The 24,119-nt window shown below is 48.4% G+C and overlaps 1 protein-coding gene across 8 annotated transcripts in view; it reads right to left on the reverse strand.

The window, feature by feature from the left end:
* PTPN5 (protein tyrosine phosphatase non-receptor type 5) overlaps nt 1-24,119 on the reverse strand; it is a 132,738-nt gene that overhangs the window by 49,285 nt on the left and 59,334 nt on the right. For 5 of the 8 annotated variants that reach the window (XM_083163969.1, XM_083163968.1, XM_083163970.1 and 2 more), the window contains one exon: nt 2,447-2,552. The exons of 2 other annotated variants lie outside the window; for them this stretch is intronic. The gene's annotated coding sequence lies outside the window, so the exon portion shown is untranslated. Of the gene's footprint in view, nt 1-2,446; nt 2,553-2,691; nt 2,902-24,119 lie in introns of all 8 variants that reach the window. One more of the 8 variants, XM_083163973.1, reaches the window with a different exon arrangement.

The following is a 24,119-nucleotide window of genomic DNA, read 5'->3' on the forward strand; positions in this document are numbered from 1 at the left end:
GTAAAGTAATCCGTGTACCCTTGCTGGGCTCGCTACGCTTCGGGCTCGGTGGCTCGCTGCGCTCCCCACACTATATATAATCAACTCCACGCCGACGTGGATAGTGGGGGTATGAAAAGTTTGGAGGACGCGTTCCGCCACCGCTCGCCACGCTTCGGGGTGGCGTGGATAGTGTGTGTGTGTGTGTGGGGGGGTGCGTAAAAGCTATTTTTAGGACATACAATCATATTATTGTATACCTAATGTAATGGCATCGCACACCCTATAAAATCGCATAAAATATTAATATGCTGCATTCTCCTATTTCCTAGCATCTTACATTACCCTTTAAGTCCTCCCTTACCCCAGAGGAGGAGGAGCTACGGGCAGACTGGACCACACAGCGCTGTAAATCTCTGTGGAGGAGCTACAGGCAGACTGGACCACACAACGCTATAGATCTCTGTGGTGGAGCTACGGGCAGACTGGACCACACAACGCTATAGATCTCTGTGGTGGACCTACGGGCAGACTGCACCACACAACACTATAGATCTCTGTGGTGGAGCTACGGGCAGACTGGACCACACAACGCTATAGATCTCTGTGGTGGAGCTACGGCCAGACTGGACCACACAACGCTATAGCTCTCTGTGGTGGAGCAACGGGCAGACTGGACCACACAGCGCTATAGATCTCTGTGGTGGAGCAACGGGCAGACTGGACCACACAGCACTATAGATCTCTGTGGTGGAGCAACCGTCAGACTGGACCATACAGCGCTATAGATCTCTGTGGTGGAGCTATGGGCAGACTGGACCATACAGCGCTATAGATCTCTGTGGTGGAGCTATGGGCAGACTGTTCCATATAGCGCTATAAATCTCTGTGGTGGAGCTACGGGCAGACTGGACCACACAACGCTATAGATCTCTGTGGTGGGGCTACAGGCAAACTGGACCATACAGAGCTATAGATCTCTCTGGTGGACCTACGGGCAGACTGCACCACACAACACTATAGATCTCTGTGGTGGAGCTACGGGCAGACTGCACCACACAACTCTATAGATCTCTGTGGTGGAGCTACGGGTAGACGGACCACACAACTCTATAGATCTCTGTGGTGGAGCTACGGGCAGACTGGACCACAAAAGCACTATATATCTCTGTGGTGGAGCTACGGGAAGACTGAACCACACAACGCTATAGATCTCTGTGGTGGAGCTACGGGCATGATAAGACCACAAAGAGCTATAGATCTCTGTGGTGGAGCTACGGGCAGACTGGACCACACAACGCTATAGATCTCTGTGGTGGAGCTACGGCCAGACTGGACCACACAACGCTATAGATCTCTGTGGTGGAGCAATGGGCAGACTGGACCACACAGCGCTATAGATCTCTGTGGTGGAGCAACGGGCAGACTGGACCACACAGCACTATAGATCTCTGTGGTGGAGCAACCGTCAGACTTGACCATACAGCGCTATAGATCTCTGTGGTGGAGCTATGGGCAGACTGGACCATACAGCGCTATAGATCTCTGTGGTGGAGCTATGGGCAGACTGGACCACACAGCGCTATAGATCTCTGTGGTGGAGCTACAGGCAGACTGTACCATACAGCGCTATAGATCTCTGTGGTGGAGCTATGGGCAGACTGTTCCATACAGCGCTATAAATCTCTGTGGTGGAGCTACGGGCAGACTGGACCATACAACGCTATAGATCTCTGTGGTGGAGCTATGGGCAGACTGTTCCATACAGCGCTATAAATCTCTGTGGTGGAGCTACAGGCAGACTGGACCATACAGCGCTATAGATCTCTCTGGTGGAGCTACGGACAGACTGGACCACACAACGCTATAGATCTCTGTGGTGGAGCTAAGGGCAGACTGGACCACACAACACTATAGATCTCTGTGGTGGAGTTATGGGCAGACAGGACCATACAGCGCTGTAGATCTCTGTGGTGCTACGGGCAGACTGGACTATACAGCGCTATAGATATCTGTGGTAGAGCTTTGGGCAGACTGGACCACACAGTGCTATATATATATATATATATATATATATATATATATATATATATATATATATATATATATATATCTGTGGTGGAGCTACAGCCAGACTGGACTACACAACGCTATAGATCTCTCTGGTGGAGCTACGGACAGACTGGACCACACAACGCTATAGATCTCTGTGGTGGAGCTATGGGCAGACTGGACCACACAGCACTATAGATCTCTGTGGTGGAGATACTGGCAAACTGGACCACACAGTGCTACAGATCTCTGTGGTGGAGCTATGGACAGACTGGACCACACAGCGCTATAGATCTCTGTGGTGGAGCTATGGACAGACTGGAACACACAGCGCTATAGATCTCTGTGGTGGAGCTATGGGCAGACTGGACCACACGGCACTACCAGCCATTGTGAAAGTATTCAGTTTACTCACCATCAAAAAAACCAGGAGAGAATCTTGATCACAATCCCTTGTCTGATTCTACCATCTCCCCCACACCAATCACTGATTTTAGATATCGCTTTGCTCTATAAAGCACCTGAAACAAAACACAACCCAAATAACTATGTGTCTCTTTCTAGTATCAGAAAATAGTTGTAGTATATAATTACATAATATTGACAAGAAAACGTATCCCCTCCATGATTAAGCAGAGTACACAGTACATACTTGCCTACCCTCCCAAATCTTGCAGTATGCTCCGGTTTTTGTCATAAATCTCCCACTGCCCTGTATTGTACTCCTAATCTCCTGGATTTTTCAGATTCTGCCAGGGCTGTCACTAAGGAATTTCTTTGCAAGGACAGTGATTTTATTGTAATCACTGATTGATTTAGCTGCCCAGGAGTCCCTTGCTGATGACTCATTTCACCCCATAGTGGAAACCCCTGACAGGAGAGAAAGACAAAAATACATAATCATACGGGGTCTTATCTGTGCGGGTGTGAACTAAACCATAGCATGCTGCTGCTGGTGAATAACAGGGTAAGATTTTCACTAGTTCAATACTATTGTTAATTAGAGTATATAGTGTCCACAATGATCTGGCTAATGCTATAGTATTATGGTAAACAGCACATCCAATACATGATGGTTGCCTACCTGACCCTCTCCTTCAGCCAGAAAGTGCTCTAGAACAGAGCATTTTCCCGCTGAAGGAGAGGGTCAGGTAGGCAACCCTGCAATACATATACGCAGTGCCATACAATTTGCATACAGTACAGTGTTCACAATAAAATGAACATTTAATACCCCGAAAACATACTTATATGCTTAGGAATGAATTTAGACATGTCAAATTGCATGTAGATGTTATTGCATAGGCATCACATTAATCATGTATACTGTGCTGAGTGACATGAAAATAAATAGAACAGTAAATATATATTTGCCCCCAAGACTCACAGATGGACAAGGTGACTACTGGAGCAAGGCAAGAAAGCAGGACTGGAACTCACTGGGAACAAAACTGAACAGAATTGTGAGTCTATAATTCAGGTGTAATGCACAATCAGATGATCTTGGAATTAAATGCAACACACTGGCATAATCACCTAAATGTATATAAGCTATGAATGCAACCATGCACAGGGTGTTATAAACCATAGGATATATGCAGAATATAAATGCAACCATGCTCAGGGTGTTAGAATATAACAATAGGATATATGCAACAATGCATAGGATGGAATAATATCCAAACCCAACAAACAATAGGTACTACTGAATCAAGGAGACACCAAAGAAGCTCCCAAGTACTTAGCTTAAGCTGTCTACCATGGACCTAGGGAAACCCAGAGACTGGGAACAACAGCACGAACTGCACAGGATACCAATACAGGATATGGACCGGGACCATGTACCTACAGGAAATAGAACCTATAACCGGCATCAAGTAAAGGACAGGCTGGGTAATAAAAGGAGACACTCCTTATCATGGCATCCAGAGAAACAAGCAATCCTTCTGATGAGGAGACACAATGCACCTGGACAGCCAGACACAGAGGCAAATTGCTAATTATACAGCAGCTGAGGCAGGGGTAACAGTTATTATGCATTACAGCCTCTCTTTCCCCTATTCCCTGATATTTGCAGCTTCTTTTCCCCTTAACTCTGAGATCTGCTGCCTATCCTTCCCCTTAACTCTGAGATCTGCTGCCTCTCCTTCCCCTTAACTCTGAGATCTGCTGCCTCTCCTTCCCCTGTACTCTGAGATCTGCTGCCTCTCCTTCCACTGTACTCTGAGATCTGCTGCCTCTCCTTCCCCTGTACTCTGAGATCTGCTGCCTCTCCTTCCCATGTACTCTGAGATCTGCTGCCTCTCTTTCCCCTGTATTATGAGATCTGCTGCCTCTCTTTCCCCTGTATTATGAGATCTGCAGCCTCTCTTTCCCCTGTACTCTCACTTCTGCAACCTCTTATTCCAACAGGACTGTGAAATCTGCAGCCTCTCTTTCCCCCTGTACTCTGAGCCCTGCAGCCTCTCTTTCACTGTACTCTGAGATCTGCTCTTTCCCCTGTACTCTAAAGGTGGCCATACACATGCAGATTTATCTGCAGATCTGTCTGGTTGGAACAAAAACATGGTTATGGATGAGAGCAAAATGACAGTTGACCATTTGCTTGGAAATGCTGGAAAACTGACAAACTGTCACTCATCCATAACCATGTTTTTGTTCCAACCAGCCAGATCTGCAGATAAATCTTACTACTGTATGGGCACCTTTAAATCTGCAGCCACTCTTCCCCTGTACTCTGAGATCTGCTCTTTTCCCTGTACTCTGAAATCTGCAGCCTCTCCTTCCCCTGTACTCTGAGATCTGCAGCTTCTCTTTCCCCGTACTCTGAGATCTGTTCTTTCCCCTTACTCTGAGACCTGCAGCCTCTCTTTCTCCTGCACTCACTTCTGCAGCCTCTTATTCCGCCAGGACTGTGAAATCTGCAACCATGTAGCAGCATCCGGCCCTGAGATACCGGCAAGGCTGTGCATGACATAAGCCGATATTTTTATCAGTGGCGAGGTAAATAAAAGATGGTTTGTGTTTTGTGCACAGGCAGCACAGAGCGACAGGAGCATATTCTCTGCCTACACGTCATGTGTGGGTGCAGCGTTAGTCATCTAATGGGCATGTGTGATTGACAGAGTGGATTTAGTTTCTCATGTCAGCAAAGAAGACAGTCCCCAATTTAGTATGTTTTACATAGAGAGTGTATAATCAGCAGCCTGTGCTGCACCGTGTTCTCAGTCCAAGCTGTCTCTCGCTGCCTCCTGTCAGGCTGAATTGGCAGGAACGCCATCTCTCTTGGCTGTAGGACAGACAATGGCTCAGTGACTGGCGCACAACGTGACCCTCAGCGTGGTAATGTCCTGACATAGGTCTGTGCGGTATGTACTCAGTGAGAGGGACCACACTCCACACAGCATCATCGTTATTTGCGAAGACATCTGAGTTTTTTTGCCGCAGTCGCATCCTAAACTTTTTTCGAGTGCGATCACTCCCCCCCACCCACCCATACATCACACATGAGGCCAGATGCACTAAACTTCATAAAGTGGAGAGTGATAAACAGCCAGCCAATCAGCTCTAACCTGTCATGATACAGGTTAGGTTTGAAAGAGGACAGGTAGGAGCTAATTGGCTGGTTGTTTCACTCTCCACTTTATAACTTTATGAAGCTTAGTGCATCTGGGCCATTGAGAGAGAGGAGCGCCATTTCACGACAGCCCAGCACACAGCAGTCCCCTATCTCCCTGTCTGAAGTAGCGCTGCAGGTTACCCGATGCCTGTTGTTCCGGGTCCCAACCCCAACTGTGCCTTCCAACAAGCCATGGTAATTAGTACCTGCCCCCCCCCCCCATCATAGAATTGTGGAGCCTGTTCCCTGGTACCAGTGATCTGCTGTCTTCATCTTTCTACACACCTAAGCTGCCTCTGTTACCTGTGATGAGGATTTCAAAGATTTGTAACCAAAACTTCGGATGGATTACAAACTACCTACTATGCATTATGGCATCACCTGGTAGGTTAAAATCATTTTTTGGGATGAAAAATATTTTTTTCTGTGGCGAGTGCTCTTGTCCCTATATATAGGCACCTCAAGTTGGTTTTGTTTGGCGAGTGCAGTTTTGTGGACATATATATACAAGCTACTGAATCAAGCTGTCCGTCTCCTGAGTGCCGTTATTCCCTGTATGGGACCTGGATGTGTGTGTGTGTGTGTGTATGTATATATATATATATATATATATATATATATATATATATATATATATATATATATATGAGATAGAAGGGAGTTCAGAGTGCGCCTCAAATTACAATCACAAATAATACTTTAATGAGTTACAATAAAATGTTTTTAAAAAAACAACAACTTTTATTCAAAAGTGTCTTCTGCAAGATGTCGGTAGCCCAACGCGTTTCGTCAAAAACTTGACTTCCTCAGTGCACCTGAAACAGCCAAGTTTAGTACCACCCAAGAATGTAGTTTTGGTGGAAGACGTTTTGATCTGAACATCAGTTTTAACAAGAAGATCTCTTAGATTGCGGCCTAAAAATGTGAAAAAATGCTGGCCGATCATTGAGAGCGATCCCTCGCTACCTTTTAAAGAAAAACGCATTATGCCTTGTTTCTCTCGCGGCCGCAATCTAAGAGATCTTCTTGTTAAAACTGATGTTCAGATCAAAACGTCTTCCACCAAAACTACATTCTTGGGTGGTACTAAACTTGGCTGTTTCAGGTGCACTTGTACAGCCTGTCAGTTTATGCTGACAGGTGATACATTCAATCACCCGCATTCGGGCAAGAGCTACAAAATACGTCACCACTTTGATTGTAATTCATCGTTTGTGGTCTATGAGATTATCTGCCCTTGCAGTTTAATCTACATAGGAAAAACCCAACGCAAAATTAAAGAACGCATTGCACAACATCGTAGCTCTATCCGCTCAGCCATTGAGAAAAAGCAAAGCGACCAACCTGTCGCAAGACATTTCCTCCAATTCCATCATCCCCTTAACAGCCTTAGATTCCGTGTCATCGATTGTGTACCCCCCTCCCTGCGGGGTGGTAACCGTCCCCTGAAATTGCTCCAGTGTGAAGCAAGGTGGATTTTTCGCCTTGATGTTGTATCCCCCAGAGGTTTAAATGAACAGCTCAACTACAATATATTTCGCTGACTCCGTATGTCATTATACCACATCTTCCTTACTGTGTAGTTGTGTATTTGAAGTATGTCACATATATTACTCTTCTTGTTATTCTTTTATTATCTTAACAATGCCTTTATACCATTTTTTTGCAGTTTCTGTATGTTCCCGTTCTTTGATTACATGTTTGTTACTATGGTGATGGTTGCACGTTTTGGGATTGGTGGAAATGCTCCCAGCCCGATGATGTCATCATTGCTAGCCCGATAGGCGGTGTTACACGAGCTGGCCTCATTCACATGGTGGTGATATGTTATATAAGGTATGTTCTGTATGTTATGTTTATCCTGATGAAAATTTCGTAAATGAAATTGAAACGTTGATTTAAAGGAACTGTCTCCTGCCTCTTTATTACGCCGAGAGTGCCGCACCTCTGCTCCTTGTATTACCTTCTTGTGAAGGCACCGGCTACAGTTATTTCTTCGTTGGGAGTGCCTGGCCCCTGCTCTATATATATATATATATATATATATATATAAAGCGTATGGTAGATAATGCTGTTCCGTGGGAAGTTTTGTCATTAGCGTCACACCTGATTTGTTTTTTTGTTACAGTTTTCTCCTTGAAAGCAATTAGCATCTGTAACGCAGCAAACATCTCACTAACTGCTCACACCCCGACACTCGCTCCCTAATTATTGCTCATCTTACAGACACTGTAACATCGAAACCTATTCTTCATTCAGCCTCAGTATAATACAGTATGTATATACTAGATATCTGCAATGCACTACATCCGTGGTTCTGAGCAGGGTATAGGAGGTTGCATTTGCGTCCTCCTGCTCTCAGTCATATACTCACTCCCTTGTGAATCTCTTTTACACCAAAATCCCGGATCCGACCCGGTATTTGGAACATGGACCCGGGATTTGCTCCATTTACACCGTGGTGCGACCCGAAGTATAAACAGGGGCAGCGCTTGGAGATGACATCAATTACATTCCTCCTGAACCTAAAGTCCGTCTCTCCCCCGTACAGTCTTGTCACTGAGAGCAACCTAGTTGGATCGGATAGGGCAGGGGCCCTTCCACTATTGCCAATGTAAATGACAAACCATTTACCAGCCGCTGTGTTCCATTACCACTTTGTCACAAGTGCAGAGTAAGTCTAGACTTAGGGCCTTATTTTGGTTCATTCTTTCTGACAAAATCCTTCTTAGATGGACAAAACCATGTGCACTGCAGGGGGGCAGATGTAACATGTGCAGAGAGAATTAGATTTGGGTGAGTAATTTTGTTTCTGTGCAGGGAAAATACTGACTGCTTTATTTTTACACTGCAATATAGATCTCACTTTAAAGTAAAACCCCACCCAAATCTAATTCTCTCTGCACAAGTAACACCTGTCCCACCTGCAGTGCACATGGTTTTGCCCATCTAAGAAGGATTTTGTCAGAAAGAATGAACCAAAATAAGGCCCTTATTCGGCGCTGTGGGAAGAGAAGGCCACTGATGACGTCAGTAGTCATCCCTCCCAGCGGCCGGAGAACGTCTGCATTTTCTGGGAAACATCAGGAAAACACCGGTGACACACCCTCAAACATCCGCCCACTGTCAATCACACACCAAGTGGCTTGCGATCACAGGCGTTCAGAGTTTGCGGAGTCCCTCCCCACTAAGCAATCGCACATCACCGGTTGCCCCCTGGCTGTGCAGTTTAGCTGCAAATCCAGGCACAGGTCGGCCATGTTTTGGGTCATACAACTTCCATAGACACCCCCCAAATGGTCCGGACATGCTCCCGCAAAACCCTGCGTCCTGTCCGCACAATGGTCCATCGCCCCCCGTCGGTTCAGATACTGCGATTGCCTGTGATTGTAGTTTCATGGCTCATCCGGCACCATGAATTGTTCCCATAGTGTCTAGAGTCAATAGGTCAACACCAAAAGGTTCACATTAACAAAAAGTCAACATGGAAAAGGTAGATGGGAAAAAGGACGACACATAAAAATGACTACATGCTGGTTTTTTTCTGGTTTTATGTCAATGTCGACACCTGTTGACATGAATGGGCTCCCAATTAGTGTAGCTGATATTCTTGCACATTTTCGGTAAGTAAGTGGGTAGACATGTGGGGCCTTATTTTGATTCATTTGGTCCTTCATGCGTTCGCACGGAGGACCGATGTTTAGTGTCTGCGCACCTGCAGACACAGGGTGCGTACATGCCGAGGGGGGTCGGAGAAGGGCGGGGGGCACCGGGCAGCCCATTAGCATATGGGAACACCCAGCATTCCATGGCCGTTGCCATGAGAACGATGGGCGCTTCCAGGCTAATGAGGCGGTGACGGACATGCGGGGGGCGGGCAGCTGACATCACCGGATGCTGGGGGCGGGCAGCTGACATCACCGGCACTGCGGGTGGAGGGCGACATCTGATGGACTTGCAAGGCTGCGAATTTCGCAGCCTTGCGAGTCAATCAGAATAAGGCCCATGGTGTAGATCACGGGTGTCAAACTCAAATTCATCGGGGGCCGCATCAGCAGTTTGGTCACCCTCAAAGGGCCGGTTGTATCTGTAGGACTATGTGTCCACTCTTTATTATCATAAATTATTGTCACTGCATTCAATTATTACTGTTTTTAAAATAATGTAAGTAATAACTAGCAGGGAGATTGGCTGGGGGCCTGGGACAGGGCACAGTGACGTGACGTCAGATCGCCCAGCAGGTGACCTGGGCCTCTGGGTTCGCAGGACTCTCGCTAGAGTTCTGGACTGGTGGTGACAGTGGTACAGATAATGATAATGACCCTGGACACAGGCAGCCACACTGCAGATTTGTGCTGCTGGCCTGGCTCTCTGCCTGCCCGGCCACGGACTCTGGACTGGACAGACTGGTCTGGACAACAAGAGACAACACAACTGTGCCCACCCCACTGCCGAACTTACAGTAAATATACTGAACCAACTGATGCCACTGCTGCGCAGCGCGGCACCACAGGCAGGAGGCAGCTCACCGCCGGGCCGGCGTCCAAGTCCGACAGGCAGCCGCAGCAGCATGCACGTCACGGTGTCACTGGCACTGCTGTCAGGCGGGTGTGTGTCACACATGGCAGCGCCGTAGCCGCTGCCCGCAGGAGGAGCCGGGGAGGAGTCGGGCATGTCACAGAGTGACACTAACAAGTCTGTGTCCAGTGTCCTGCCTCCCTCCTCCTCCCAGCGAGCACCGCGGCGGAGTGACTGTGTCACCCGGCTTCCTCACATTGTTAGGTATGTCTCTCAGTCTCGAGTCGTCATGTGAGTGTCACTGAATGTGATGTGACACTCACACTGTGATGGCTTCCCGCAGTAATGTAATCGGCGCCAGGCGGGGGGTGGGTGGCGGCGGCTGCGCGGGCCACATGACGAGGTCTGGCGGGCCGGATTTGGCCTGCGGGCCTTGTGTTTGACACCCGTGGTGTAGATGCACATTCCATATTATTAATCAATAATAGAGATTGTTGCTACATTCATTTGCCAAGAAATATATCACCCCCAACCAGATTCACGGTGACCTCGTATCTCTGGTGGGTCCCTAATACTAAGTTTGAATCTGGGGCGAGGACCATACACCTGAATGTTGGGACTCCTCTAACTTAGAGCAGCACCCCACCCACCTGATCTGAATACTATTTTACCAGCTTGGTCCCTGGTAGCCACAGACTGCAAACTGAAGGCACAATGAAGGTAAGACCTACAAATTGACCCTAATTGTTAGTCTTGGGGATGGATTTAGGGTGCGGCTCCCCTTGAGTTGGTGCGGCAGAGTTGCCTTATTAGGGACCCACCAGAGATACGAGGTCACCGTGAAGCTGGTTGATGGGCAAAGATTTTTTGGTCAATGAATGTAGCAAGAACCTCTATTATTGATTAATAATATGGAGTGTGCATCTGCTCCATGTGTTTTTTTTCTTTGCAGAACTACAAGTTCCAGCATGACAGCACCTCATATAAATAGGGTGTGCATTCTAAGACCCCCCCATAAGTAAATGAGTAAATCGCAGTCAGTGACCGGTCGGGGACCTGACTAAGCGGTAATCATACGTAAATACAGAACGGTATAACGCTACAGCAGAAAGAAACCTGGAAAGTATGTATTTATTACATTATGTGAGTATTGGGTCATTCGCCAAACACAGGGTAGTGATAAATAGGGTCTCTCTGAATAAAATCCAAATCTCTTAGCCAACAACCCTCTTAATTACAAAAAAAGACTAAAAAGCTACTAATAATGATACAGTATTCAAAAGAATAAATCAATTAATGAAACTATTTTTCTGTTTCTCTCTATTTCTAACGGTTGTGCCCCAGATAATCATCCATCAGTGCTGCCCCACTGCACCCCATCTATACCACCTGTGCCAGCAGCTGGCACTGGCACGGAATGCCAGAATACATTAACATGAAGACGTCTCCTTGATGTCTCTGTGACTGTGAGAAGTCTGTGGCATATTGTAGACCAATGGAGTGGGAAAAGCCTGGGTCTGAGTCTTGATGTGGCATATGCCGTTTACAGAGGGCGGGCGGCAGAGGGGCAGCGTCCCTGTATGCACTTATCGCCAGTTGCCCGCCTTGACGCTTCCATGTGGCAGCTGCTCTGTCCGAGTATGGTACCCCGTAGGGATGGCCATCGACCATCGATGATTCGAAATCATTGATGGTTCATGGCCGATGTCGAATACTTTTGCCATCGATGGGGGAGAACCAGATGGTTTCCCTCCATCGATGAAATAGGAAAACGATGTTTTGCTTTTTTTTTCAAAGTGCCAGGACACGGAGCGTAGCTCCGCCCCGACACCTGCAAAGCCCCGCCGCCGTGTTTTGATTGGCCCACAGACCAATAAATCAATCAAACACAATGGATGACCATCGATATGTAAAAATATCGATGGTCATCCATTGCATAGTTAAGCACTATCTATAGCCAGTTGCAGAATTGCCATCGATGGCAATGGCAACTATGGCCATCCCTAGTACCCCGTATGATTGGCTGAGCATCGGCATATGCAGACACTGTCGTCATCGACACCTGCGCGACTGTCTCATAACACGCCCATAAGACGCCGCGGTGTCGGACATTGTCAGTGCGAGCGAATCACAATCAAGCCCATGGGGCGAATGCGAGCATACGTACAATAATAAGCAAATTCCCCCAGACGTAACCTGGAAAATGGCGCAGTAGAGCGTAGATTTCAAGCGGTTTCCCGGATGGCCGACAGACAGTGTCCAGGTCGACAGTCAATAAGTTGACACCAGAAGGTCAACATGCATGAGGTCGAAGTTCACAAAAATGTAGACACAAGCAAAAGATTGACGTGGAGGTCGACACAAGCAACAGTTCGACAGGTGGAAAAAGTCAACATTACTTTTTGGGGATTTTTTAGTTTGTTTGAACTTTTTCTCACTTCGCCATCCTCGTGGTCTCGCATTGGGAACGGTAAGTTGGAGGAGTGCAGCGGTCGTGGAGCGGGGCACCAAGCCCGATTCATGGTGAGCGAGGCGTTACACTCATTTGGGGTCCACGTGTTCAGGTGTCGACTTTTAACACCAAAGAGCGTGAAAAACTCATGTGGACATTTTCACCTGTCGCTCTTTTCTTATGGATCTTTTGCTTGCGTCAATGCCGATCTCGTGCGGCGTCATCCTTATGTGTCTTCCGGCCACAAGGGGGCGCACCACACTGGCCTGGGGTCTGAATTGAGCACCCTAGGCAGCTGTTCCTGACTGTACACACCCACACTACAGCCCTACCCTCATATAGGGACGTAAGGAAAGTAAGATTCCAGTATTGGGAAGAATATAACATTGTGCCCTTTCCTTTAACACCCTATTATAGTGCCTCTCATAGGGGCAGATGTACTTTGTTGTAAGGCTTAGGGCTAAAGTGGAGAGAGAAAAAGTACCAACAAATCAGCTCCTAATTGGAAATTTTTAAAACACATCCATTGCAGTTAGGAGCTGATTGGCCGATACTTTATCTCTCTCCACGTTAGTACATCAGCCCCATAAAGAGCAGTATGGGGGCAGAAGTTCCAGTTCTATTCCTGTATGTATGCCGCGCTGCGCTCACACAGGAACGCTGAGTCAGCCTTGGAGCAGGGTCCCATTAAAGTTATGAGTCAACAGTGTAAATTTAAAGCGGCACCCGCGGAGAAGGAAATAAACACAGGATAAATCAGGCTCCTGCGTCATCCGTATACCGTGTGACTGTATCATCGCACTTTGCATGTTCGTTTAATGAGAACAATTCAATTAAAGGCAAATGGTGCCCATTAAATAGGGCAGAGTGAACTATACACTTGGCATCACTATTATTGTTACATAAATGCAGTGGCGGAAAATCTGGGTGGGGAGCCCAGGTGCAAAAAAAAATTTTTTAGGCCCCCATCCTCTACACCAAATGCAACATGGCAGTGGTTGACAGGTAGAGGCAGAGGGTGACAGGGGCAGCAATGGTCTCCTGATACAGACAGGCTGATACACTAGGGGGCACTATTACAGAGAGCGGAGTTACAGTAAATACCCTTGTTATATCATGTGGCCAGCCAGAAAATTCCCTGCTTTCTCCTGATTCTGATTGGCCCATGATCCTGGGACCAGCCACTAATTGGTGCACCGTGGATCAAACATCTGTCCCCTTCCTGCTAAGCTGGGTCCAAGACTTGGAGTACTTCCATGTCAGATATTTTATTATTCTGACCGACTACTGTATGTTTGACCCCCCTGACAAGTTATGACTCCCTAAATATCATACAACTCCCACAGTATCTGCGCTACACTGTACACACAGAGGCACTTTTGTGAATCTGCTAAGGCGGTATCAGAACCATAGTGGAAAAGTGATGGTCTGTTCAGTGGGCGTGTTCTGGGAGTGTCACAGGTGTGTCAGCTCAGTGGGCATGTTCTGGGAGTGTCACAGGTGTGTCAGTTCAGTGGGCGTGTTCTGGGAGTGTCACAGGTGTGTCAGCTCAGTGGGCATGTTCTGGGAGTGTCACAGGTGTGTCAGCTCAGTGGGCATGTTCTGGGAGTGTCACAGGTGTGTCAGTTCAGTGGGCGTGTTCTGGGAGTGTCACAGGTGTGTCAGCTCAGTGGGCATGTTCTGGGAGTGTCACAGGTGTGTCAGTTCAGTGGGCGTGTTCTGGAAGTGTCACAGGTGTGTCACTTCAGTGGGCGTGTTCTGGGAGTGTCACAGGTGTGTCAGTGCAAGCAGTGGCATTTCTAGATGCACCGCCGTAAACAAGGCCATGGTCAGAGCGAGACATTGTGCTGGACATGCAGAGCTGTGAGGCATCTGCAGCAAAATGACACTTATGCCAGAGACAGAGAGTAGGTGCGAGGAGGTTAATGCGGTAGCCATGCAGAAAGGAAGAGGGGTGTGTGTGTGTGTGTGTGTGGGGTTTAAATGGTACTTATTTCCTAGCACAGCGCCCACGATCTAGATTGTATGTGTCGGGACGATATTGCAAGCATTGCATGCATCTTATGTGTTTGTGCATGGACGAGATCGACAAGATATACAATCTATACAATTGAAAAGATTTTTAATTGTATGTACAATATCGCATCTTATGGATCTCATGCATCCATAAGATGCATAAGATCCATGAGATCCATAAGATAAAAGATCCATCAACACCAACCCAAAGCGTGGCGAGCGCAGCTAGCCCGTGAGGGGCGGCGGTACGCGTCCTCCGACCTTTTCATACCCCCACTATACACGTCGGCGTGGGGTTGATTTTATATAGTGTGGCGAGCGCAGCCACCGAGCCCGAAGCGTGGCGAGCGCAGCGAGCCTCTGAGCCCGAAGCGTGGCAAGCACAGCGAGCCCCGCGAGGGGACGCGCATTACTTCACAGGTATTACGCGTCCCCTCGCTGCGCTCGCTGCGCTCGCCACACTATATAAAATCCACTCCACGCCGACGTGGATAGTGGGGGTATGAAAAGGTCGGAGGACGAGTGCCGCTGCACTCGCCACGCTTCGGGTTGGTGTTGATGGATCTTTTATCTTATGGATCTCATGGATCTTATGGATGCATGAGATCCATAAGATGTGATCTAGTACATACAATTAAAAATCTTTTCAATTGTATAGATTGTACGCCGTGCTAGGAAATAAGTACAGTTTAAACAAATGTACAGAAAGGAGGAGTTGGATATGGTTGGGACTGATGGGGAGAGCCATGAGGAGGGGGGTGAATAAATGAACACAAGGGAACTCCCATCTTAGAAAATGTACCTCTTAATGCAGCGATATTCAACCTTTTTCAACTGGCGGCATACCAAAGACAGTAAAATTGCCAAGACACAACATCAGACCCCCAGAAAAAGGAGCCCATTGGCCCCCACAGGGAAAAATAAATCCATTGGCCCCCATATGAAAAAAAAAACCCAACAACCACACTGGTCCTCACAGGTAACAAAAAATGAAATACATTGGCCCTCATAAAAAAAAAAAAATATCACATTGGTCCCCACATAAAGAATAAAAAAATCCCATTGCCCCCATAAAACACAAAGAGACCACCAGATAAACACAGTACAGTCTGTACCAGGCTCATCTGCTTGTAGAACACATGAGAAACCTTATCCCGTTGCCAGTTGCTTTTAGTGTGCAGTGCCCCAGGGGGCGGAGTTACACATGCAATTTGTGTCAGCACCCAGAATCTACTGTATTCTTTCTAGAGTTTGCCCTATGACTGGCACGGATTTTGCATCCAATCATGGCATGAGTGCATACACCCCAACATTTATAAACTAGAAAGCATGGCGGGGCCGCCTGCTCCTGAAAAGGGGCATGACCTCTACAAAAGGGGGCATGGATTTGCAGCAGTGAGTGAGTCAGGGAACCTCTTTTTTCCACTATGGGGGTATGACCAGCGCTCTATGAGCTGCTGGCCATGCCCCCAGCCTGTCTCTCTCTGTGAGCACAGAATCTATTCACTGCAGAGGGATTCCCAACTGCCCCCCCCCCCCCCGGGGGACACTGGGACAGTTGGGAGTAGTGATTCTTCCAGATGCAGCCACTCTCTGAATAATTGTCTTTTAGTGCTGCAAAGTATCATCTCATAGCAATTAGGGATGACTCATCAGACCTATGCAACAATATATAGTGTCCATGAGAGGGGGCGCTGGTTGTACGCCAGCATGTCACATCGCAAGCCGGCCGGAGTACAGGGGCCCACGGCTGAAGGAGAAGGGGGCACAGAAGCAGGGGCGTAGGGAGGGTGCCAGAGCCATGCACTGCCGGCTCACTCACCCTGCTCGCACACTCCCCCGCCTCCCCATCTGGCGGCTCCGGGACAGCAGGGTCACCATCAGGGGGGGTTGACCATTCCAGCCAGAGCTGCCGCTGTCTGCCCGATGTTACAGTACCTCGCGGTCCCCATGGACTGTGCCTCTCTAAGGGATTCGGTATGAAATCCTGACAGTCAAAATCCCGACAGGGTCAAAATCCCGAATGGGTCATAATACCGACAAGGACAAATTCCCGACAAGTACAAAATCCCGACATTTAAAATCCCGACAGGATCAAAATACCGACATATAGAATGTACAGGTGAAACAGTCAACATGACTTTCCGTTGACAGGTCGCGTAGTCGACGTGGGTTTTTTCACTGTTTTTTGACCAAAATGTCACAGTTGACATGGACACAGTTGGAGGTGAACCGCAGCCGCTCGCCATGCTTCGGGTACTATTTTATTCTCCCACCACGCCCTAGTGGATGGTAGGACATGAAATACCGCCTGTCACCACGACGGAAAGTCATGTTGACTGTTTCACCTGTACATTCTATATGTCGGGATTTTGTCCTTGTCGGGATTTTAAATGTAAAAGGGAGAGTTGGAGTTCACAGATCCCCCTGACCCATACTTGCCGACTTTGGCATACTCCTTTCCGGGAGAAGCCCGGAGAGGAGTAAAAGGGGGCAGGTAGAGGCTTCGTTTTGGGGGCGGGGCACAGGTGATGTCATCAAGCCCCGCCCCCACGACAGGCTGAATCCTCAATTTGCGGGTCCGTGGGTGGGGGGAGGGGCTAAAAATGCCGCAAAATGCCGCAAATTGCGTCATTTAGCCCGGCCCCCTCCCCGCGGACCCGCGAAAGTCATAGTTTTTAGACCGCGGGGAGAGGGGGAGCCGGGGCTGTAGGGAAATGCGGGAGACTTGCCCCCCTTCCCGGGGGACCGGGAGGGGGTCCCGATTTGCGGGACCCTCCCGGCCATTCCGGGAGGGTAGGCAAGTATGCCCTGACCATGTCCTGTTGAGTCCGTGTCCCAGGTAGGAGACTTGTACTTGTAGTCATCTCTAGTTTCTACTAGTTTCTAATGATGCCCACTCCCCAGCCTCAGTGTACAATGAAACTAACATGTACACAGATTCCCTCAGTCATGGGTTCCCTGGGTTTGTGCCCAGGTGCTGGGTGAGGTGTGAGCCCTAGTGCGAGGTGCACCCTGGTGCTGGTTGAGGTGGGTGTCCTGGTGCTGATTGAGGTGTGCGCCCTGGTGCTGGGTGCTGCATGTGCCCTGGTGCTGGTTGAGGTGGGGTTCGGGATATATATGGGGGAACAGGCACATTGGGAGGCCGAGGCATATATGGATAGGTGGTCCGGGGGAAACAGTAATATGAGTGGGAAGAGTCACATATGAGGAGGGGGTTGGGGGTGAGACTCCTCTGGCCAGCTCGCGATGTGACGCTCTAACGGAGGGGGGGTAACTGCTGCCGTAATTTGAATAATGGAGACATCTGTGCTGCGTAAAATAAATTGGTATTATTTTGTGGCCACGCCCCTTCCCCGTGAAGCCACTCCCCTATATTTTTGGCTTGAGCACCCACCAGCAAAAACATAAATTGGCACCTATGTGCGTAGGCTACAATGGGCTATCGCCATCCCAGAATGGCGATAGCCCAGGGCTGCGATGCCGGGCTGCCCGATGTTGATACATCGGGCAGCTTCGCATCTCCCATAGAAACCTATGGGGGATGCGGCCGACGGCGCTGCAGGGGTGGATCGCAGCAGGGATCGGCCCTTTTATATTAATATTTGCGGCTAAACCCCGAAAATGTGTGTTTTCGGGGATTTAGCTGCAAATATGGTTTGATAAATGGGCCCCTATGGCCTTATTCAGACTATGGCATACTTGCCTACCCTTCCGGAATGGCCGGGAGCGTCCCGCAAATCGGTCCCCCTTCCGGCCCCCCGGGAAGGGAGGCAAGTCTCCAGCATTGTAGCAACAGTCCCTGCTCCCCCCTTCCCCGCGGTAAAAATGCCCGAATTTCAATGTAAATGAATCTCTTTCCATTTTTCCCCCAAAATGTAACATTATAATGTGGGCTAGGTGAAATGAGGGAGATTGCTAGACTAATGAGTGAGAGAGGGAGATTGCTGCTATGTCAGGGAGTCTCCTGCAGAATGCAGGAGGGGAGGTAACTATGATGTAACAGTGTACTGTGGGCTAGGTGACATGAGGGAGATTGCTAGACTATTTAGGGAGAGAGGGAGATTGCTGCTATTTCAGGGAGTCTCCTGCAGAATGCAGGAGGGGAGGTAACTCCGGTATTATGATCCCTTTTACCTGCCAAACATCCCCCTCCCGTGTATTATATTCTGTACCCTCCTAACCCTGTGTGATTGTTTTTGTGACACCTTTTATCCCCACACTACCCATGTGCCTGTCCCACTGTAACCCCTATCCCTGTGCCTGACCCCCCCCCCCCCCCCCTGTAGCCCACTACCCCTGTGTGTGAAACCCTGTCATCCCCACATCCTTCCTTTTGCTATGGGGCCCAGAGAGTTCTAGTTACACCCCTGCTGTTTTGTTCCTTTCTCCAGGGCTAGCATAGATATCTCAGCTATACATATTGTATGGAGTTATTTGTGTACAGAACACTAACAACACTAACAACACACAGAAGCCGCATTCATACTCTAATGGGGAAACAGTCAGCTGAGTACCCCTGAGGGGGCATTAAATAAAAGGTGCCATTTAAAAATGGATACACCCTGTCAGCATCTTAGTACATTCCGAAAAACATCTAAAAATTGTTAGTGTTCTTGTCAGGGATGAATGTCACGGCTTTCATGAAGTTTCCGGAAGGGCCGCTCGGGGAGGACCAGAGATTGGTTTATAATGACGGCATCTAAACTGGTTCCGACAGAATGTAAACAGCACAGTTTAGATTTAACTAGACGCTATGGCCAGAGGAATAAGAATGTTGGTGGAGACCCCGATTATGACAATATGATGGACAGAAAGGTAAATAGGGCATAATCTCATAGAAATATCCATAGACGCTACCGATTCAGATCCTATTCATAAGGGAGACTAGTCTTGTCTACTGTTCCGCCAGCAAAGGACATCTAATCTTCTTACCTGTTCCACCAGCTGTCCTATAGCAGAAGACCTCTACCAGAAAGGTTGTTACCTGTTCTGCCAGCTGTCCGATAGCAGAGGACCCCTACCGGAAAGGTTGTTACCTGTTCCACCAGCTGTCCTATAGCAGAGGACCTCTACCAGTAAGGTTATTACCTGTTCCACCAGATGACCTATAGCAGAGGACCTCTACCGGAAAGGTTGTTACCTGTTTCACTAGCTGTCCTGTATCAGAGGACCTCTACCGGTAAGGTTGTTGCCTGTTCCACCAGCTGTCCTATAGCAGGGGATCCCTACCAGAAAGGTTGTTACCTGTCCTATAGCAGAGTAGAACCTCTACCGGAACACCAGCTGTCCTATAGCAGAGGACCTCTACCGGAAAGGTTGTTACCTGTTCTGCCAGCTGTCCTATAGCAGGGGATCCCTACCAGAAAGATTGCTTCCTGTTCCGACAGCTGTCCTATAGCAGGGGACCTATATCGGAAAGGTTGTTACCTGTTTCACCAGCTGTACTGTAGCAGAGGACCCCTACCGGGAAGGTTGTTACCTGTTCCGCCAGCTGTCCTATAGCAGATGACCTCTACCGGAAAGGTTACCTGTTCCACTAACTGTCCTGTAGCAGAGGACCCCTACTGGAAAGGTTGTTACCTGTTCCGCCAGCTGTCCTATAGCAGATGACCTCTACCGGAAAGGTTACCTGTTCCACCAGCTGTCCTGTAGCAGGGGACCTCTACCTAAAAAATGGTTGTTACCTGTTCTGCCTGCTGTTCTATAGCAGGGGATCCCTACCGGAAAGGTTGTAACCTGTTCTGCCAGCTGTTCTTTAGCAGGGGATCCCTAAACCTGTTCTGACAGCTGTTTTAAAGCAGATGACCTCTACCGTAAAGGCTACCTGTTCCACCAGCTGTCCTGTAGCAAAGGACCTCTACCAGAATGGTTGTTATGTGTTCCACCAGCTGTCCTATAGCAGAGTAGAACCTCTACCGGAACACCGGCTGACCTATAGCAGAGGACCTCTACCGGAAAGGTTGTTACCTGTTCTGCCAGCAGTCCTATAGCAGGGGATCCCTACCAGCAAGGTTGCTTCCTGTTCTGACAGCTGTCCTATAGCAGATGACCTCTACCGGAAAGGTTACCTGTTCCACCAGCTGTCCTGTAGCAGAGGACCTCTACCAGAATGGTTGTTACCTGTTCCACCAGCTGTCCTGTAGCAGAGGACCTCTACCAGAATGGTTGTTACCTGTTCCACCAGCTGTCCTGTAGCAGAGGACCTCTACCTGAAAGGTTGTTACCTGTTCTGCCAGCTGTCCTATAGCAGGGGATCCCTACTGGAAAGGTTGTAACCCGTTCTGCCAGCTGTCCTATAGCAGGGGATCCCTACCGGAAAGGTTGTAACCTGTTCTGCCAGCTGTCCTATAGCAGAGGACCTCTACCGGAAAGGTTACCTGTTCCACCAGCTGTCCTGTAGCAGGGGACCTCTACCTAAAAAATGGTTGTTACCTGTTCTGCCTGCTGTCCTATAGCAGTTGATCCCTACCGGAAAGGTTGTAACCTGTTCTGCCATCTGTCCTATAGCAGGGGATCCCTAAACCTGTTCTGACAGCTGTTTTATAGCAGATGACCTCTACCGTAAAGGTTACCTGTTCCACCAGCTGTCCTGTAGCAAAGGACCTCTACCAGAATGGTTGTTACGTGTTCTACCAGCTGTCCTATAGCAGAGGACCTCTACTGGAAAGTTTGTTACCTGTTCTGCCAGCTGTCCTATAGCAGAGGACCCCTACCAGAAAGGTTGTTACCTGTCCTATAGCAGAGTAGAACCTCTACCGGAACACCAGCTGACCTATAGCAGAGGACCTCTACCGGAAAGGTTGTTGCCTGCTCTGCCAGCTGTTCTATAGCAGGGGATCCCTACCAGAAAGGTTGCTTCCTGTTCTGACAGCTGTCCTATAGCAGATGACCTCTACTGGAAAGGTTACCTGTTCCACCAGCTGTCCTGTAGCAGAGGACCTCTACCAGAATGGTTGTTACCTGTTCCACCAGCTGTCCTGTAGCAGAGGACCTCTACCGGAAAGGTTGTAACCTGTTCTGCCAGCTGTCCTATAGCAGAGGACCTCTACCGTAAAGGTTACCTGTTCCACCAGCTGTCCTGTAGCAGAGTACCTCTACCAGAATGGTTGTTACCTGTTCCACCAGCTGTCCTATAGCAGGGGATCCCTACCAGAAAGGTTGCTACCTGTTCCGACAGCTGTCCTATAGCAGGGGACCCCTACCGGAATGGTTGTTATCTGTTCTGCCAGCTGTCCTATAGTAGATGACCTCTACCGGAAAGGTTGTTACCTGTTCCACCAGCTGTCCTATAGCAGAGGACTCCTACCAGAATGGTTGTTATCTGTTCCAACAGCTGGCATTTAGCAGAGGACCTCTAATGTAAAGGTTACCTGTTCCACCAGCTGTCCTGTAGCAGTGGATCCCTAGCAAAAAGGTTGTTACCTGTTCCGCCAGCTGTCCTCTAGCAGAGGACCCCTACCAGAAAGGTTGTAACCTGTTCCACCTGTGCCCATTCTGTGTGACCACAAGGTTACTGGTGCGTGGATCTGCGAGCGCCAGTGGGCACCTCTTTCAATTTCCAGACGGCGGCAGCACAAACATATTTTCTGCTACATACAGGATTGCTACAAAGGCTTTAGCGCACATTTTTGAATAAGCTCCATAGCCAATATAAATATAATATACAATACAATGTTACAGCATATAACTTCATAGTAGGCAAACATTTAATGCACCAGATTGGGTGCTGTTATCATGTAGCCTTACAGTAGACAATTATATGGCCCAGAATGGGTGCTGTTATCATGCAGTATAGGACTAACTGTATCAGAGAAGCCTTGACGAGGCCCGGAAGCTTATCATATCTTTTGCAAAATATATGTAACTTAGATCTCTGAATTACCTTCTATTATGTTGGTTTTTCAAATCTTATTACTAATGCCCTTTTTCTGTGCTGAGGGTTAAATCCCCCTCCCTTGCAGCACCTAAGGGGCAGTAGCGTACCTATATACAAACAGCGCCCCGCACCATAAATTTTGCAAGCCCCCCCCCCCCCCCCGGTAAAATGAAGCCCCCCCAGCCCTGCCTTACCCCACTGGTGCTGCTTACCGTTGCTGCCGCCGCCCGATGTGTTGCCGGGACCGCAGATCTACTTGTCTGCGGTCCCGGCTCTCCTCCTGGCTGGATCCTGCAGTACTAATGAGAAAATAGCTCACACAAAATGTCCGCCCCCAGCGTCATCAAAAAGTGTCTGCTAGACATTTAATGCACCCCAGAGGAGAACTCCATATAATGTTAGCATACCTCCCAACATGACCCTCTCCATGAGGGACAGAATGCTCTGTTTCTGTTTTTTTTCTCTTAATTAATGATTGCCATCACCTGTTTCTAACAGGTTAATGGACAAGAAAGGCATTTCACCACAGGTGATGGCAATCATAAATTAAGAGGAAAGCCCAGAAACAGAGCAATGTGTCCCTCCTGGAGAGGGTCATGTTGGGAGGTATGTGTTAGGGACCTGTCCGACGAGGTCACCTTGACAAGTGGTGGGCAGGCTCATGCTATTGGCCAAGAACCTCATATATTATATATATATATTTGAATGGTGTACGGTGCATCTGCTATTCTGTTCCTATGCAGTGTCCTTTGTAGTGTCAGTTAGGTAGCACATCCCATTAGTAGTATCTAGACCAGGCATTCCCAACCACGGTCCTCAAGGCACACCAACAGTGCAGGTTTTAGTGATATCCAGGCTTGAGCACAGGTGACTTATTTAGTACCTGAGTGATTCTGATTAAACCATCTGTGCTGAAGCCTGGATATCACAAAAACCTGCACTGTTGGTGTGCCTTGAGGACCGTGGTTGGGAATGCTTGATCTAGGGTGTGCAGTCCAGGCCCCCTCCCCCTGAATATATAAATATAATTTTGCTGCCTGGTAATTGCAATCACGGGTACCGGAAATTTGGGTACTTGGATCCTACAGAAGCCTTAATGCAGTGGGCAGCCAACTCCAGTCCTCGAGAGCTACCAACAGTTCACATTTCTTAGATCACCTGGCTGGGGCACAGGTGCACTCATTACTGACTGAAACATTATAAATGATCCACAGGTGGAACTGATTCATTTATGATTCTGTGAGGAGACTTGGAAAACGTTAACTGTTGGTAGCTCTCGAGGACTGGAGTTGCCTTACTGCATACCTCCCTACTTTTGCCAGCACAAAGAGGCCTGACATTAGGAGGTGTGGTCTCATGGTGAGGGGCGTGGCCAACAAGTGCAATGTTTCCCATGAGGCTACGCCCACATTTGCTTCACTGTGAGAGCATGTATAGATGCTGTACGCATGCACAGAGCATCCTAACTGCCCCCACACACACACACGCGCAAGTTACTTTGACCTGTAGGTGGGACAATCGAACAGTCCTAGAATAACTGGCTGTCCCGACAAAATCTGACCATTTGGTAGACATGCTTGGAATTCACATCAATATACACCAGC

This window comes from Crinia signifera, chromosome 11 (assembly GCF_055691185.1).
Source record: "Crinia signifera chromosome 11, ASM5569118v1, whole genome shotgun sequence".
Lineage (NCBI taxonomy): Eukaryota > Metazoa > Chordata > Amphibia > Anura > Myobatrachidae > Crinia > Crinia signifera.